We start from the raw sequence: 16991 nt of genomic DNA on the forward strand, positions 1-16991 counted from the left end.
ATAATACATTAGCTGTATGTATATCTGTAATAAATAATATTTTGATTAATTTTCCAACAGATATGTACATATGTAATTTTCCTGCTAATATATATTTGTACCAAATCTATACATTTGAACTTTCCCTTCCAAACATTTTTTTATTTGGATATAGTTATTAGCAGTCATCTGTAGCAGGTCAGAATGCTGGAAGAGAGGCTGGTAGACATCAAAATAAATGACTTCTGTGCCACATCTGAGATGCCCTAGAGGCTGAGATCGTGATTCCCTTTGGCAAATAAACTAAAAGTTCTAGAATTTTCAGACTCCTGTTAGTTTCTGCTACCACTTGAGTGTTAATAGCTAATAATAGAGCAAGCTTGATTACTAGCTTGGTGTCCTAAAACGGATGTTGGCCTGCCAGGTAATGTCCCTCCAGTTGCATCTTGTTTTTTCTATCTGTGTAGCCATGGAGAACACATGCCACAATTTATGGGGATGGTCATCTTATCTGTAAAATAAAGTGTTCCTATCAGATGATCCCCAGTATTCTGAGTTGTGTTTCTCTGGTATTTTAATTAATTAATTATTATTACTGTTAATTTTATTTCTGATGGAGTGGCAAAAAAAGGAGCTCTACCTGCTTTGGTTGCCAAAATTATCATGAATATTTTTAAATAGTATCAGAGGTTGATGAGCAGCTGGGTTTTTTTGTTTTGTTTTGTTTTGTTTTGTTTTTGTATGAGACAATGTCTCACTCTGTCACCCAGGCTGGAGTGCAGTGGCGTGATCTCGGCTCACTGCAACCTCCACCTCCCGGGTGCAAGTGATTCTCCTGCCTCAGCCTCCCGAGTAGCTGGGATTACAGGCACCCACCACCAAGCCGGGCTAATTTTTGTATCTTTAGTAGAGAAGAGATTTTACTGTGTTGGCCAGGCTGCTCTCAAACTCCCTACCTCAGGTGATCTGCCCACCTTGGCCTCCCAAAGTGCTAGGATTACAGACATGAGACATTGTGCCTGGCCGAGCTGCTGTTTTTTATTCAAGAGTCTATAGTTGTTTTTCCTTTTTTTCTTATTTTCTACTTAACTTCCAGGAGGCATGAGCGTGGACTGAATGGAATACTAAGATTTCTTCCAGTTCTATGATTTTATGAATTATTACTTGATAACTCTATATATTGGCAATGACATAGATGAGAAGCTTTCCTGATTTCTATTCCACTTTTTTTTTTTTTTTTTGCTTCTCTTTCTCCTAGGAGAACAATATTTTTTTCCCCAGATTACCATATCTTACTGTAGTAAAGAATAATTAAAATATTCAAAAGCAAAGCGTCACTGCCTGCCAAGGCTCTTAAAAATGCTCAAACATATTTTAGGTCTGTAAAGATTATCTTTTCTCATTCTTCATACAACACTAAAATATTAATCCTGACCATAGTGTGAATATATTAGTTTTAGTACGAGTACTTTTAGATGCTTAGTAATTAGTTCTGCAAAGGATTGATAAAAGACACTGTCATATCTATGAGAATTTGAGAGTCATAACTTTTCTTCCTGTTTTAAATGCATGCTTAGATAGCTAAAAATAATTTTAAACTGTTATCAGTCTCATTATTTTTAGTGAAAATACACCTTTCTCCGGATACATATTCCTTTATCTGGGAAATACAGATGGAATCAGTGATATACCTGTTGCTGAGCACATTATTATATCATTAATGCTTATATATTTCAAATTATATGCATATTCTCCCCAGGGTGATTAGATCCCTTCTACAGTTAGGGTAATGAAGGCTTTATTTGCCTGAGGGGACACAGGGAACCATTTAGGAGAGTGAGGCAATTAAGCAATTATATAACATTTTGAAAACATTCAATACTTCCCACCATTTGATTTGTACTTCTGGAGAACTGCTTTTCTCATACTAGCTGGTTGGAATAGTTAGAATCCTCACACCCTCCCCTCACATCTGCCATTTTTTTTTTCATGAAATTATACCTCATTTTACCAAATGCATTTTTCTGAGAAACTAATGCTTACATTGAATTTTGCAAGTTTAATAATAAAGGATTGGGATGTTTTATTTAAAATAATTATAATTATTCTTTAAAAGTATCACGTGTGAAAGTAATTATCACCCCCAAATTGTATTTTGCAAATTGTGCCTATTTTATCACTACCATACATTTAGTATGAAAAGAAAAAAAGTTGGGAGTGGATAATCTATCATAAAGCAAAAAGAAAAACTCTTGAGTCTGTGTTACTTTTCGTTGGGGAAAAGGCAGGTGGGAAAAATAGATAAATACAATTTACAGTTAATCCTAAAATCTCATTACAGCTTAAAATATCAATCTCTAGAAACACAAACATTTGCCAAAATAATTGTTAATATGTGCAACACTACCCAAATTAAAAAATGCGATTCTCCCTTCTGCTAGTCCTCCTTCTGTACAAATACAATTAGCAATAAAATTGAAGGCAACAAAAACAAGAAAAGACATAATGATCCTGGAAAATCCACAAAATGGATTCTCATTTTCTAACAATTGTTAATACAGTGTGTTTTTTATGTGGTGGTGTGATAACATTTTTTCCTTGCTTTCTTGTAAGTTAGGTACTGTGTTATATTTATCTTTGACAGGGCACCTAGCATCTGATAGAAATTCTAAACAGCAAATGATAGTATGATATTTTTATTATCTATGCCTCTTAAAACTCTGGCCAATAGCAAATAACACCATTTCTGCCTCCCAGAGGAGAAAGAGAAACACAAAAGGAGCTTAAGTGGATAAATCACATAGCATGGACACACAATCTTTTCTCAATAAGTAACCTATTAAAATAGAAGTTGGCAGTCTTATAAAAAGAAAATAAAAGTTCTGATGAGGAAACCTGGGTTTGTTTCTCAGCTGTGACTACAAAAATAAACATCCTTGAGAAATTGCTGAACCCCCTTGTGCTTGCTTAATGTAAAATGAGAGGGCAAGATGAAATGATCTGGAAGCTCCCTTTCAGTTCAGGGACTGTGAAATAATATGGTACCTTAGGCTTACTTAGGACCTTGTCGGGCACTAGCACTTTAAGAGTTTTACGTGGATTGTATAATCATCAGAATAATCCTGCATAATAGACACCATTGTTAGTTGCATTTTATGAAGAAAGTGAGGCTTAAACATTGAAGCATTTTACACAATGTCATATGCTTAGGGAGCAGCCAAGGTGAAGTTTTCAACCAGGCCGACTGACTTCGGAGTCCACAGGCTTCAAGACAGTGCTTTACATCCTCCTTCCAACATTATTCACAAGCCGATCAAGACTGAGAAAGTCACAAGTGTGTGAAACCTGCATTCTTTCTGACTTCATTTTCCCTGGTAAGATGGTTACTTGCCCACCAGTCTAGTTTCTGCTACAGTGAAACACAACTTCTTTTCGGTTAACGTTTTTGTCTGTGCTCATTCTTTAGCTGTAATCGAGAGGGTGGCACATCTTCCAATAGGATATTTATTCTGTGTATTTTCCAAAAACTGGCCATGCAGTCACTAAACATGGATCAGAGAGAGGTTCATGGAAATTATAAATGAACAGTCAGGAGAGAGTCTTTTGTGGCAAAATTACAGGAATGTCTCCTCAGGTCAAAGTCAAAGTAAGGATGAATTAACTCCCGAAGCAATTTTGAAAAGGTGAAATTCAATGATATTGCAGTTGTTGGACCAGGTGTTAAAATGTTATTGGGTGTTAATTTAATTTTCATCCTGTCAACACTCATCTGAACTGTAACAGCTGCTAAACACAGTTCCACAAGAGCAAACTATCCTCACAGAGGAAGCAGATGCCTAATCAATAGGGCCAATAGAAATGTATGGCTCAGCCAAGCAACACACACAAGGGGGAATGAATCCCATAGGGCTCTGTCTAACCTGAATGAAAAAGAACTTTAATGATGGTGAGGCTATTGAAGCAGTAAGAACAGGAGACTGAAAGTCCAGGATTGGCTTCCTATTGACTCTTTTTTTTTTTTTTTTTTTAATTCTGCATGACCTTGGATGGGACAATGCCTTAGTTTCTCTGTCCCCTGAGCTTGCAGAGGTATTGTAGATGGAGTTTCAAATCTGTTGCTGTTTTTACTGCTATTATCATTTCACAGGTCTTGCACAGTTCTGAGTAAAAATCAGCTTTTTCTTAACAAAATGTAACTTTCTTGAGCTTCTAATATTAAAAGATAATAATGATGATGTAGTAATAGTTAATAGCTGTCCTTCATTGCAACCTAGGGTGGAAAGGAATAGATGACTTATCACTGAGAAAGGGAATTTTTAGATTTGAATACTTTCTTGAGTACTATAATTTAAAACATACTAAGATATGTTACCTCCCCTTCTGGAGATTTTCAAATAGAAAGTAGATTGTTACGTTTAGACCGAATATAATCTTACCTAGAAACTGTGGTTTGACTATATAACCTCTTAAGGTCAATTATAGCATGCATTTAATAATTTTCTATAAGCTGGTATACCTCATCCAGAAGGTCAGCTTTATTTATGCATCTCATACTTGGTTATAGATCCCTCTGGGAGCATGTGGTGGTGTGGGGCTGAAATATTACCTGGGAATTTTTTTTTTTTTTTTTTTTTTTTTTTGAGAAGGAGTTTTGCTCTTGTCGCCCAGGCTGGGGTGCAATGGCATGATCTCGGCTCACTGCAACCTCCACCTCCTGGGTTCAAGTGATTCTCCTGCCTCAGCCTCCTGAGTACCTGGGATTACAGGCATCCACCACCATGCCTGGCTAATTTTTGTATTTTTAGTAGAGATGGGGTTTCACCATGTTAGCCAGGCTGGTCTCGAACTCCTGACCTTAGGTGATCCACCTGCCTCAGCCTTCCAAAGTGCTGGGATTACAGACATGAGCCACAGTGCCTGGCCAGGAATTTTTAATAAATGAAAATAAGTTGATATTTATTTAAGAAAGTAAAATGAAAATTTTACGTGAATATTAAAATAATGCATATTTCAAATAATTTGAATGTTGAGATAGGCCTTTTGGCCTACATACAGACACTTGGCAATTGTTCTTTCTTGAGGGGTCATCAGGGAGAGGTTCACTGTGGCTACTTATGTAGGATGTTCTCTTGAAGGAAAGCTCTTTTGTTTTCCTGGACTTGTTAAATGTCATACCAACCAAAACAACAACAACAAAACACCCGTCTTTGATTTAGAGTTTCACAGTGCTTCTAATATTCCTTCTCTTCTGCTCTCTACTTCTACAGAAAGTGAAATATTTAAGGAGGCATGCAGTAGATGTTATTTCAGAATATATAGAAACAGTAGTCCAGTGACTTTATGACAAAAAAAAAGATTAGTTTTGAGAAGATAAAATAATTGCGGCATATGGCCTGATGAACTGGATTTTTTTTTTTTTTTTTTTTTTTACGGAGATACGTCAGTTTTTAGTGGGAAGAATTCAAAAGGCCATCAGGTGCATATTGAGAATTTTGTATCATGAAATTGTTATTCCAAAACATAAATGCAAATAAGGGCGATAAGAGGAACAACGCCAAGCTTTGGCTCTTTGGAGCTCTTATAGAAAAACAAACAAACAAAAATAAGGTCATGAATTGTATTTCTTAGCATTTAACTGAAACTGGGGACAAGAGCCATCATTCGTTGTGTTTAGTATGACAACATACTAGATGGCTTTTGTTTTTCTTTTTTCTGTTAGGTATTTGAAAAGCTTAAAATTTGTCACAGGACTATAACATCAGGAATTCCTTCATTCCTACCTCTCTCTCGTCTTTCTTCTTCTGCCCCCTTTTCTCCTTACCAGTGGGAAACAAATTTAGATGAAACAATTTGATGAATGGATTTTGAGCAATTTCAGTGAAGAAATATGTACTTACAGGTTTAATTGAGTTTCTAGTGTGTTAACACATTATCAGAGTCGTTTATAACCTGTATTCTTATGGCTGTAAATTAATTTCATTATATAATTTATATAAAAAAGATAATAGATTGATGCATGTTATTATTTCCTTACCTTCACTAATTAGGTTATTGCTAAATGAGATCAGCTAAATTCTGAAGCTTTTAATGGAAAATTGATGTAGCTATTGTGAGCTCTGGAAATCTTATTTCTTTGTTCTATCACTATAATATGTGTATAAGGATTCATCACCAAAACTTGATATTTAAGTCAAATTAAAGGGCATTTTTACTGTAATGATCAACCTTATACAATTTATAAAGATTTGTTTTTAAAAACAAAGTTCATAGAGAAATTAATGTTTCACCTTTTCTCTTATAACCAGATGACTTCTGGAGAGAAAACTCCTTACAGCTTATTCACTCTCTTCTCAATGACTTCAGTGCAAGATGAGTAGTTTCAGGGGCCACTTTATCTTGACTATGCTGTTTAGTGATTCGTGTGATTAATGAAAAGAGAGAATGAAGAATGTAAAAAATGAGAAACTAAGGAGGAAACAGGGAGAAGGTTAATAACTCATTCTGAAAATATCTGTAAGATTTAGCCGTGCCCTAAAGTTTTAATAGGTTGGGCCACATTTTATTCAGGAATTTAGTGAGGAGCCTATTAACCACCAAGACTTCATTTATTTTCATATATAATATTTATTTGAGATTTGGGGATTATTCTGTATCTTCTGATATGAAATTATAATAACGTGACTTTCACTACTGTTAGACAAATACTGATTTTATTCCAGGGAATCTCAAAGAATTCAAATATGCTACTTAGAATACACACTAATGTTTGCTCACCCTTTGAGTGTATGCTCAAATTTTATCGTGGCTTATCTGCTCCAAAAAATGAGTAGGTCTCCACTTTTCTAACATGTATAATGAATTATTTAGTGTTTGTCTTCCTTGATGAACCCCCATGCTTGTCACAGTAGCTGGTATTTTTGGAATTGAATCGGATAGAAATTCTCAAATACGCCTCTATATTTATTTGAAAAAGCTTATCCACATTTGTTAGTTGGAGGAAACCAACACAAAGAGATTAAGATTTGCCCATGATCTCTTGAATCTCTAGAATCCTCATTTACTGAATTTTATTCTAATACTCCTTAAGGTAATACTATAATCCTTAAAGTTAAATGTAGCCTATGGCTAATGAAAGCTGAAAGCTAAGGCATACATCTAAACACAAGCCTAGAATTAAGAAAATGCTAGGTCTTATGCTAATCCTGCTACTAGTAAGTTCAGAGAAGTTACTTGTATAAGTATGTGTATGAATTATCCCCTGAAAAGTTGTTTTCTTGTTTTTTAATTCTAACAATGTTGTACTGAAGCTGTTTTAATGTATATTTTCAAGAGATGTGGTACAATATGGTCGTTTGAGAATGTGATATATTGCTTTTTCCTCATAGCACTTATCACTACCTTAAGTTACTCTACCTATCTATCTATCTGTCTATCTATCTATCTATCTATCTATCAATCAATTGAGGAGCTCCTCCTCCTTGGCTTCATCTATAATGGAAGAGCCATGACAGCCTGAGAAGAAGGACTTTGTCTATGTTTTTCACTACTGTATCCCACCTTTAAGAACAGTCCCTCAGTCAGCAATGGTGCATAGATAGCACTGGGTTTGTCAGTGAGTGAATGAACCATAAGTGTATGTCATCAGCACCGGCTCTATAGCTTAGCCTCAGTCTTAGTGAATTCTATGACCTACCTTAAGTGACCTTATTGAGAGCCTTGAACCACAACTTTAATAACAGTTCTGGTAGTATCTTTATTCTACCAAAAGCTTTATTCAAAGCTTTTGGCTTTGATTGTTTCTTTACTTGTGTCTTTTGTCCAAATGGATTAACTATTTGAATGTATTGTTGCTAAACGTTAATGTAGAATCTCCTTCCACTATTATTGTAGGATTTTAAGGTTGTGGCATTTGTTGTTGTTTATAGGTCGAAATTTTTGTAGACTAGACAAATCAAGGATGATGACTTCTTAAGATGCAGTATTCAAGTTCAGAAATCTATACTCAGATGACCTTGTGTAGGTCATCTGCTTCTGAGGTTTATCTCACCAGTGGTAACTGAAATGGTATGAATATATAGTACTTCAAATAAAATGATAGTGTAGTAAACTAACCAGTCTCTGAGAAAGGTACACTATCTTGTGGAACAGCAATCACTCAAATATAAATGAAATAGCTTACTCTAAGGTGTAATTATTACTTATTACTGTAATTTAGTTTTGACTTCAAATCCCAAGCCTGAATATCTTACTCATCCTGGATGTTTTAATAGTATTAGAAGTCTCTTAGTTTCCTAAAAATTAAGACTTTGTTCCACATGCAGATATTCAAAATTTATTTAATAGGCCAAGTGACTGAAGTGTTAATTTCTCTTTTGAAATATTACAAGAATGATGTAAATATGGCATGTTTCTAAGAAGTGAATTGGGAATCGATTTTATTGAACAAAATCTATTCATAGCATGTGGCTGCTCTGTAAATCCTGGACTATTGTAGTAGAATGTGTGTTGGTTTGCAGATGTAAGGGAAAAAAATAATTCACTGCTATGCTATGGTAATAATAAGTTCCTAGAGGGAGAGCAGGCTAAAAATAATTTATTGAAACTGCCCTCAGTTTCTAAAGACATTTCTGAATTCTATTTAGAACATAGCCATTGATTACAAAGTGTGATTTGAGAAGGCAAAAGATGCCAACTTTCCTGCAAACAAATTAAGAGATGCATATTGACTGCAGGGAAGTGTGTCATCACTGAGAAATCGAAAGCAATGGGACTTTAGGAAATCAATCAGCGGTCCAGTCAAATTAGATTTTTTTTTTCCTCATACTTGCTGGAACCCTATGTAGAATGTACATATTTTCAGCAGATACAAACTTTTAATTTTTTTAGTAAACCCAGTTCAACAAAATAAATAGAAGATAGGTTACAGGTTCTAGTTCATTCATATTGCATATTTTCAGAGCCCTAATAGAACACAGAAGTCCCTTGGAATCCTATGTAGGTGTATATCATCTTATGATAATTTTTGTCCCAGTAACCCATTTTTCTTAATGGTCTAGTTAGAATACCCTTTGGGAAGACATGACTCTAATCTGAGACCAATAACCAGCTTGCCACATTTATTTTGACCCCTTTTGGGGACTAAAAAAATGCGTATCTTTTCAATACATAAAAAGACAATAGCACTATATGCTAGTCAGTTCTACTTGATTCTCTATGCTTATAAGGTCAAGGTCATTCTCCTTTCTGAAATAATGGTAGAAGAATATTCCTAAAAGTAAAAAGTCAAATAATGGAATCAGTTAGATTCTCAAGCATATAATGATTCATGGAAGCATATGTATATCCTCACAGAGTTTTTTTTTTTTAAGATAATAAACCAGAGACCTTATAATAAATAAGAGCAACACATATCCTGAATTTATTATTTTCAACATAATGATATATATTATTTTCAGACATCTTTAAAATATTTTTAGAGAATTGAAAACATATCCTCTAAATATATCAAACTAGGATGTGATTGATAAAATGGGGTTGAAGTGGATCTTAAGTCAGCCTTAACTACTTGTGTGTTTCATTGTGTGCTTGTGTAAAGCCTTATGCTAGCCGCAATGAAGGGTATAAAAATGCGTTTGACACAGTGTTTATTCTCAAAGAGATTATCCTCTAATATTGTGTGCAGTTAACACAATCTCTGTGGAATATTTTTTTGGAGAGTTGAAAACATATCCTCTACATATATTAAACTAGGATGCATAAGAGGGTTGATAAAATGGAATTCAGGTGAACAGTAAGTTAGTCTTAAATACTTGAGCTTAATTCAAACTTGTTTAAGTGTATTTCTTACTAGAAAATGTCCACTTTCTTTCTATAAGTGGTCTAAGACAATAAAAGTGAAAGTATTTCAAAACTACTTTTAATTTTTCTTCATTTCTATTTCGAAAATACTTTTAATTTTTCTTCATTTTACCAGATATTATTAGAGATATTAAAAACAGAAACAAATAGTATAGATTTTATGATTGTAAAACAATATATGCTAAGAGTGAACAATTTGGATAGCACGGATTTACTCAAACAAAGAAAATAAAAAGCATTCATAATTCCACCACCCAATCATGAACACTGCAAACACAGAGATAAGGCAGTCTTGACTGCCATTGCCAAAATTTCTCCAGTTTTGTTTCAAGATTACAGAATAAATGCATACTGTAGCTTTCCTTTCCAGCTTCAAAACCTTAGCAATGGAAGATATTATAAATTGAATAAATGCATACACATACATAAACATGTTGGTAGAAGCAGTGGGGAAAAATTATAATTATTCCCTTGAAAAAAATTGTGAAGAATCAGATTGAAGAGGAAACATAGCAATTCATGGATGGGGCCAGTTATGAAAGGTGGAGGTTGCTCAAGGAGCGTTCCTCAAATGAGATTGTGAAACTGCTCTCTTCATTCTCATCTTGGGAGATTTATCTGCCCCTAGGTAGGAGCAGTGAGAGTTTCAAACTTTTTTTTTTCCTATATGTAAATATATATATATTTCCAAAGTATTTTCAAAATAAAAATATTATTATAACATACACACCATTTTGTAACTTATCTAACAAATTATTGTAAGAAAACAACTTGCCTACAAAATCATAAAGTTCAGATGCAGTGTAATTTATTTATTTAAACAGTTACATCTTTCTCTATTTTAAACAATGCTGCATTGAACATCCTATAGTAAAATCTCTTAATTTATTTGCCTTTTTTCAATACATATTTTGATAAATTAATTTTTAGTATTATTTTATAAGTAAAAAATTGGGATTTTGATTAGATTTTCTTTAAATCTAAAAATTAATTTGTAGAAATGTCTTAAATCTTTACAACATTTAAACTTAGGTATGGTAATGTCTCTTTATTCAAGTGCTTGTATTATTCAATACTTCTGAGGTTTTCTTCACTTTAATCCTAAATATTGTGCATAAGTATTTTTATGTTGTTCATATAGTTCTTTTTAATCTTTGAAGATATTGACATATATATATACAAGTTACTGATTTCTGCATATTTATTTTTAAGTGTTTTTAAAATCATCTTGTTAAATTTAATTTTTTTTATTTGACTATATTCATTATAATTCTTCATGTACTTTCAGGTTTTCTTCTGATTGCCAAGTGTTCCTTTTATCCCCAACAGGCGTCCTGACTCAAGCTGTATACATTTGCAATATCTGATTTTTAACCACACACTCTTCATCCTATTGACCCAGAGTGAAAATTGATACTCTTATCTGAAGGACGGTTCCCTTGAGTATATTTAAACCAGACAAATCTCTGTGTTTAATCTGGATTCATCAGGAACCATTAGCCTTGATTGGTTTGTTTTTCTCCCCCTCCATCTCAGGACTTGATTCTATTGAGTTAACAACTATTCTCCCCAGAGAACAGCTACCACAAGGCTGTTTCAAGTAATTCCAATATCTTGCTCATAGAAATTGAACTGATCTTTTTTTTCTTTAGTTTTATGTGAAGAACTGCAGTAATGAATTCTGAATTTGTTCAAATCATTGAAGATGTGTGAAGGCAAAACATTCACTCAAATCTCTATCATGTTAGCATGTTATTTATCATTGCTCTGTTCTTCATTGTTGAATAAAGCAATTGAGTTAAAAAGAATAAACATTATTTACCGAAGACTCATATGTTGATATCCAGTAAATCCTCATTAATCACAATTTGACAAGCTTGCAATTTCTGGTATTTCAGGAAAGAACTAGGTATACGTTTATCTGTGCAAAATATCAAAAAATGCATTAGTAAGCATTTTAGTAATGTAAATAAGACTGCGGAAGAATTATTAGAGCAAACTATATTTTGTTTAAACTATTCCGGCATAACCCATAACTCAGAAAATAAGACAATCTATCGAAGCCTTACAAATTACAATCTGTGAGGCCCGTCATAACTTTCATAAGAATGCTTAATTGCATTGTGCTGCTAATACAAAGAACCCATCTCTAAATACAGTCAAAACGTTCATCCAGATTTTCAAACATAAGTTCGAGGGGGATAATAAGTAGAAAAACTATGGGGTTATTTTTTCAGATCATATATTTCTAGCTCTACTTTTGAATATCTGTGACTCATGACTTCAAGTAAATATTTTACCTCTTCTGAATCTAATTGCTTATCATTTAAATAAAAATACATCATTGTGCATATTTCATGGAGTTGCTAGTGAGCATAATGAGCTTGAGACTGAAAGCTACCTTAAAAATTAAAAATCAACAAAATTCGAAATACTCATTACTATGTTCTGGATTACTCTTATTATAAATTTGCAAAATAATTTTGTCTTCAGTTTTTGAATTCTGTATGGCAAGGAGCACAATGGCTTGTGCTAGCTTGTCTATAAAATTGTAATTGGTATGAAACAGCTTTGATAATTACCCCAGCTACAATATTCTGAATAATTTTCAGTTTAACTTAAAATATTGGAACAAGTAGATATTCATGAATAAATATTACTGATTTCTTGAAAGAAATAACAAGATTCCTTCTTTAAACTCTTAAACTCTTTCCATTCTGTAAATTAAACACATCAGTAATAGCTAAGAGAGAATTCTGATACACCATCATTTACTACTATACTATTATAGCACAAATTTTGGATGTGACAAATTTTAAATTAGTAGATGTTATTTTCCCAAATAAACAAAAGGAGAATCTAACACGAAGCAAATTCAAACTACATCTTTATAAGACGTTTTATAGACATGTAACGTAAAGGCTAATACTAAGCTGTCATTAGTTAAATGATTAAGTTTGGAAAACTTATTATTGATGACTAGCATTGCAAAGTGTTAAAGTATTAAACATTATATCTCCTTGTGTCACTAGGTACTTTCCTTCCTTATTCCAGGCAGCGACACAAGAAAGCATTCATTATTTTAGGGGAGGACAGTCTCAGGAAAACAGCAGAACAAAGGCATAGACCTAAAATTCTTGCCTTTTAGATTCGAAGTGGTTCTCAGGTATAAGACAAGATTTGAGAAAAACAAGCAAACAAACATGATCACACACAAGGAGTTCTTTCCCAAACTATACTAGACCAGAGACTAGAGAAAGATCATTAAATCTGAAGGAAGGAGTTTAGCAGTCCAGAGGCTGGTATGGATTTCTTACCCTCTCCTCTCTTACTTGAGTTAATTCTAAACTGATGGGGACAAAGTGGAATCCCTTAATAATTTTAGGGATCTGCAATTAGATAAAATATGTGCTGCCAACATTCTATGTTCCTTCTTGGCAGTAGAGGATACAAAGAAATGGCTAAATCAGTTCTCCATGCACCAACAAGACTTACAGTACAGACAGACAGTTTTTCTGGATAAGGTTGGCATAGATTTGCCAATCAAATTGGAGGAGAGTTGCAGTAGCATATGTGGCATGAATCATATGGTAAGAGACCACATGAGAACTGTATACCTCAATTGATATCATCATGAAGGTATTAATTCCAGAAAGTAGATGGAGGATATATTTTAGTGGATGTCACAATAGGCAGGTAGTGATGAAGGACGAGATGACACCTTTCACCTCATGTCACATTTCCCCTCAGTGACCTTGGCATTTATACACAATACCAGGAAGAAAGGGAATGGGAAGAGGAATCCTCTAGACTGCTTTGAAGTGGCAAATTATGTTTCTGTTCTCCTGAGCAGAATGGAGTTAGGGTTAAATTAGACTGAGTTATAGAAAATAAAAACTACAATTTTTCATAATGAAGTTTGAAATTATTGTACCAGATACACTGGTCTTCCTATCATGATGATTGTGTTCTCTTCCTAACATGGCATCCACCTTAGTAACTCATTGTTAATATGTAAAACACAAAACAGAAAGATAAGGAAACTGGTAAATTGCATCAGCCTAACAAGTTTCCTCCTTGTTTTCCTTTGACTTATGCTGAAGTTATCTGCAACGGCTGTCCTAGTTCTCTCTAGCTTCTCTTGTTTTAATGTCAAGAGCAATTTATTTTCTTTCTGTCTTCTTACCCACTTGAAGTGGTAGAAAGAAACTTTATTCATAAATAAAATCTCCCTAGGTAATAAATTTTTGGTTTAAAATACCTTTAACCATTGGCAACTCCTAAGTTTCTCTCAACAAGGAGCTTAGGGACAGTAATCTGGCTGGAAGTGGTGACAGTGGCTGCATTTGTACAGATGGCACACTGGCACATTCTGCGTTATTTGGAGACAGATAATGGGAAAGTTAACAAGGTTTACTAATCATCCCCGCAACAGCACCCGCAGATCTGATCTCGGTGATACAATCTTTACTGATAAGCCCTCCTTGTATGATGCCTTCTGTTTATTGCTTGCATGTTTTATTTTATTGCTTGTCCATTTGCTTTAAATGTGGTCAAAAGTTAGATAGAGATGATGACTCTCAGTGGTTTTATGTTGAGAAATAGGCTAACAAAAAAAATTCATACAAAATTCTTGGATGTGTTAGAACTGAGTTTTTGTCTAGAAGCCACAATAGCAGAAATAAGAACTGCAACCTTTTTGATCTTTCATTTTTACTTTCAAGCTGTCTTAAATTATGTCCCAAGAGGAATTTTGGATCTACCTTTCACTGCTCTTCAGTGCCTTGTGCATTCCCGAATCCAGCTCACACCCCTCATTCTTCACTTGAATGAAACACAAGCATATCAATGCATTTAATCTTAACGTGGCAAGGCAGCATTCCCCTATTTCTGTGCTCATCTTCTGTAATTCCAAATCTTAGACAAGGATATATAGTAAGTTTTGGAAACCACGTAACTTAGTGAAATGGATTTAACTCTTTAAATGAAAATACTGAGGATTGTGGTCCAAGTAGTAGAAAGTTCACCAACCTACACAACCACAAATATTCATATAATAAATATCTATTAAACACATGCTATCAAAACAGCAGTGTTCTAGACATAAAGATGTGATAGTAGAAAACACCAACTCTCTCTCAAGATGTTCAGATTCTAGTAGAGTGAACAGACAGCAGATAATAAGCTAAAAAATGGCCACAAATCATATTGATCATTAAGACTGATGGTCAATGAATGTCCTTCTGAGAGTTCAGCATTTAAGCTTATTCCTAAATAATAAGATGAATATAGCCATGTGAAGATTGTGTGGGAGAGCTTTGGTGGCAAAGGGAACACTAGCTGACCAGAAATTTCTGTATTTCAGGGCCTACTGGATGCAGGTGACAGCAGCATGAGAGAAAAGTGTTTAGAGAGGTAGGTGTGGGCAGATACTAGGGATATCAGAGAAATTAGACTTTATTCCAGCAGCAAAGGGAACCTATTGTAGGCTACCAAGAGCATATGGTGATTTGTTTGATGATTTTAAAATATTATTCTTTTTATAGTATAATACCAATGATGAAATGTTGTGATATCTGGAATTTGTTTAAAAAACTGTTGGGGAGGTAAAGTGAATGAGGTTTAGTGAAACAAGATTAGCTGTGAATTGGATAGTCATTAAAGTTGGACACATAGAATTCATTATACTATTCCCTCTGCTTTATATGTAGTTGAAAGTTTTCGTAACACAAAGGTTTAAAATTATATGAAAACACAACTTTCCTCCAGTATAATAAGCAATCCAGTGCCCAGATTTGACTCTCTAAATACTAGCCTTTACTGATAGGATACACTGCTGGGGAATAGTGCTTGGGAACATAGACTGGATAATAGTGCCATTTACTGAGCTAGGAAAGACAGGTCAGTGAATTGCAGCTTGGAGGGGGCACTGGAAATCAAAGTTTCAATTTTGGACACGGTAAGGGCAAAATGTTTGTTAAACATCCAGGTGGAGTTATCAAGCAGCTCTAATGTCCATATGAACCTTGAGTTCAGAAAAAGGGTAGTGCTGTAGCTGGGATTATCTCTTCATGAGTATTTGTCGCCTTCCTTCCCTTGCCATGTTTATATGCAGGATATACTTCCCATCCCACACGAATGGCTTTGGGTAATAGAATATGAGCAAACTTGACATTTGCTGTGTGTAATAAAAAGCTTTAAATTGGCTTGCATGTTTTAGTTCGGCCCCTTTTTCTTGCCCATTCACCAAGAAAGTGATATGTCCCACTGATTCTCTGATCCTTAAGCCTGGCATCTGAGATGAGAAGGCACATGACACTGAGCTGTTTGAGTCAAGGCCATTGGAGTTGTAGCACTGGAGTGCTGTGCACAAGAAATCCATGTTGCTGAAATCCACTATGTTCCGTTTATTTGTTATCCTAGAAAAGCGGACTTACACTGTCAAGAAGGCAGATGGAGGTTTGGAAGTCATTGGCTTATTGGTTGTGTTTAAAGCCATTGGACTAGATGAGATGATCTAAGGGAGATGATAATCTAACATGCTTTTTTTTTTTTTTTAATGTGGACAAATGAGCTCAAAAAAAGAAAACAAATCAGCAAACAAAAATTGCCCTAAATTAAGAAGTTCTAGGAAACGAAAAGTAATTTTCATTTCCATAACATTTGAGTTATATTTCAAAAATTGGCAAATGAGTACTTTAAATAAGCGTTTAAGAAATATTTGTTCTGGATTTATATGCCAATCAGACAAAGTGTGAAGGCCTTACTCAAGTATCACCATGAGAGAGAAATTTCTGATAATTTTTCAAGTTTTAACAAGGTAGCTGAAATTGGAGAAAGTTATCACTTGGAATGAGTTGATCTATCCCATCCTAAAATAAGTCACTTGCTTTAAAACATAATAAATATGATTTTAAATTGTATCGTTTCCTCGTATAAATTTCTATCATAAAATGTATTAAGCTCTCTTTTAATTAGATGAAATAAGGCATTTCTAAATTGATGATAAATGTTGCTTTAAAGTGCATATGACATTGCACTGGTGGTAATTTGCTAAATTATTATGAAAATTTTATACTTCCACAATAATTTGCTTTTTATTTAGGGTAAGAGTTCTGCCATAAACTCCCCATTCACTCTCCATACCCACTCTT

At 34.2% G+C, this 16991-nt stretch overlaps 1 long non-coding RNA gene across 1 annotated transcript; it reads left to right on the forward strand.

The window, feature by feature from the left end:
* The first annotated feature begins 310 nt into the window (after positions 1–310).
* On the forward strand, positions 311–11671 carry LOC129012566 (uncharacterized). The gene is made up of 5 exons (XR_008493642.2): positions 311–403; positions 3190–3353; positions 6699–6805; positions 7905–8031; positions 11490–11671. It is a non-coding gene; the product is annotated as an uncharacterized LOC129012566 (long non-coding RNA).
* Positions 11672–16991: the final 5320 nt, after the last annotated feature.

This window comes from Pongo pygmaeus, chromosome 15 (genome assembly GCF_028885625.2).
Source record: "Pongo pygmaeus isolate AG05252 chromosome 15, NHGRI_mPonPyg2-v2.0_pri, whole genome shotgun sequence".
Classification (NCBI taxonomy): Eukaryota; Metazoa; Chordata; class Mammalia; order Primates; family Hominidae; genus Pongo; species Pongo pygmaeus.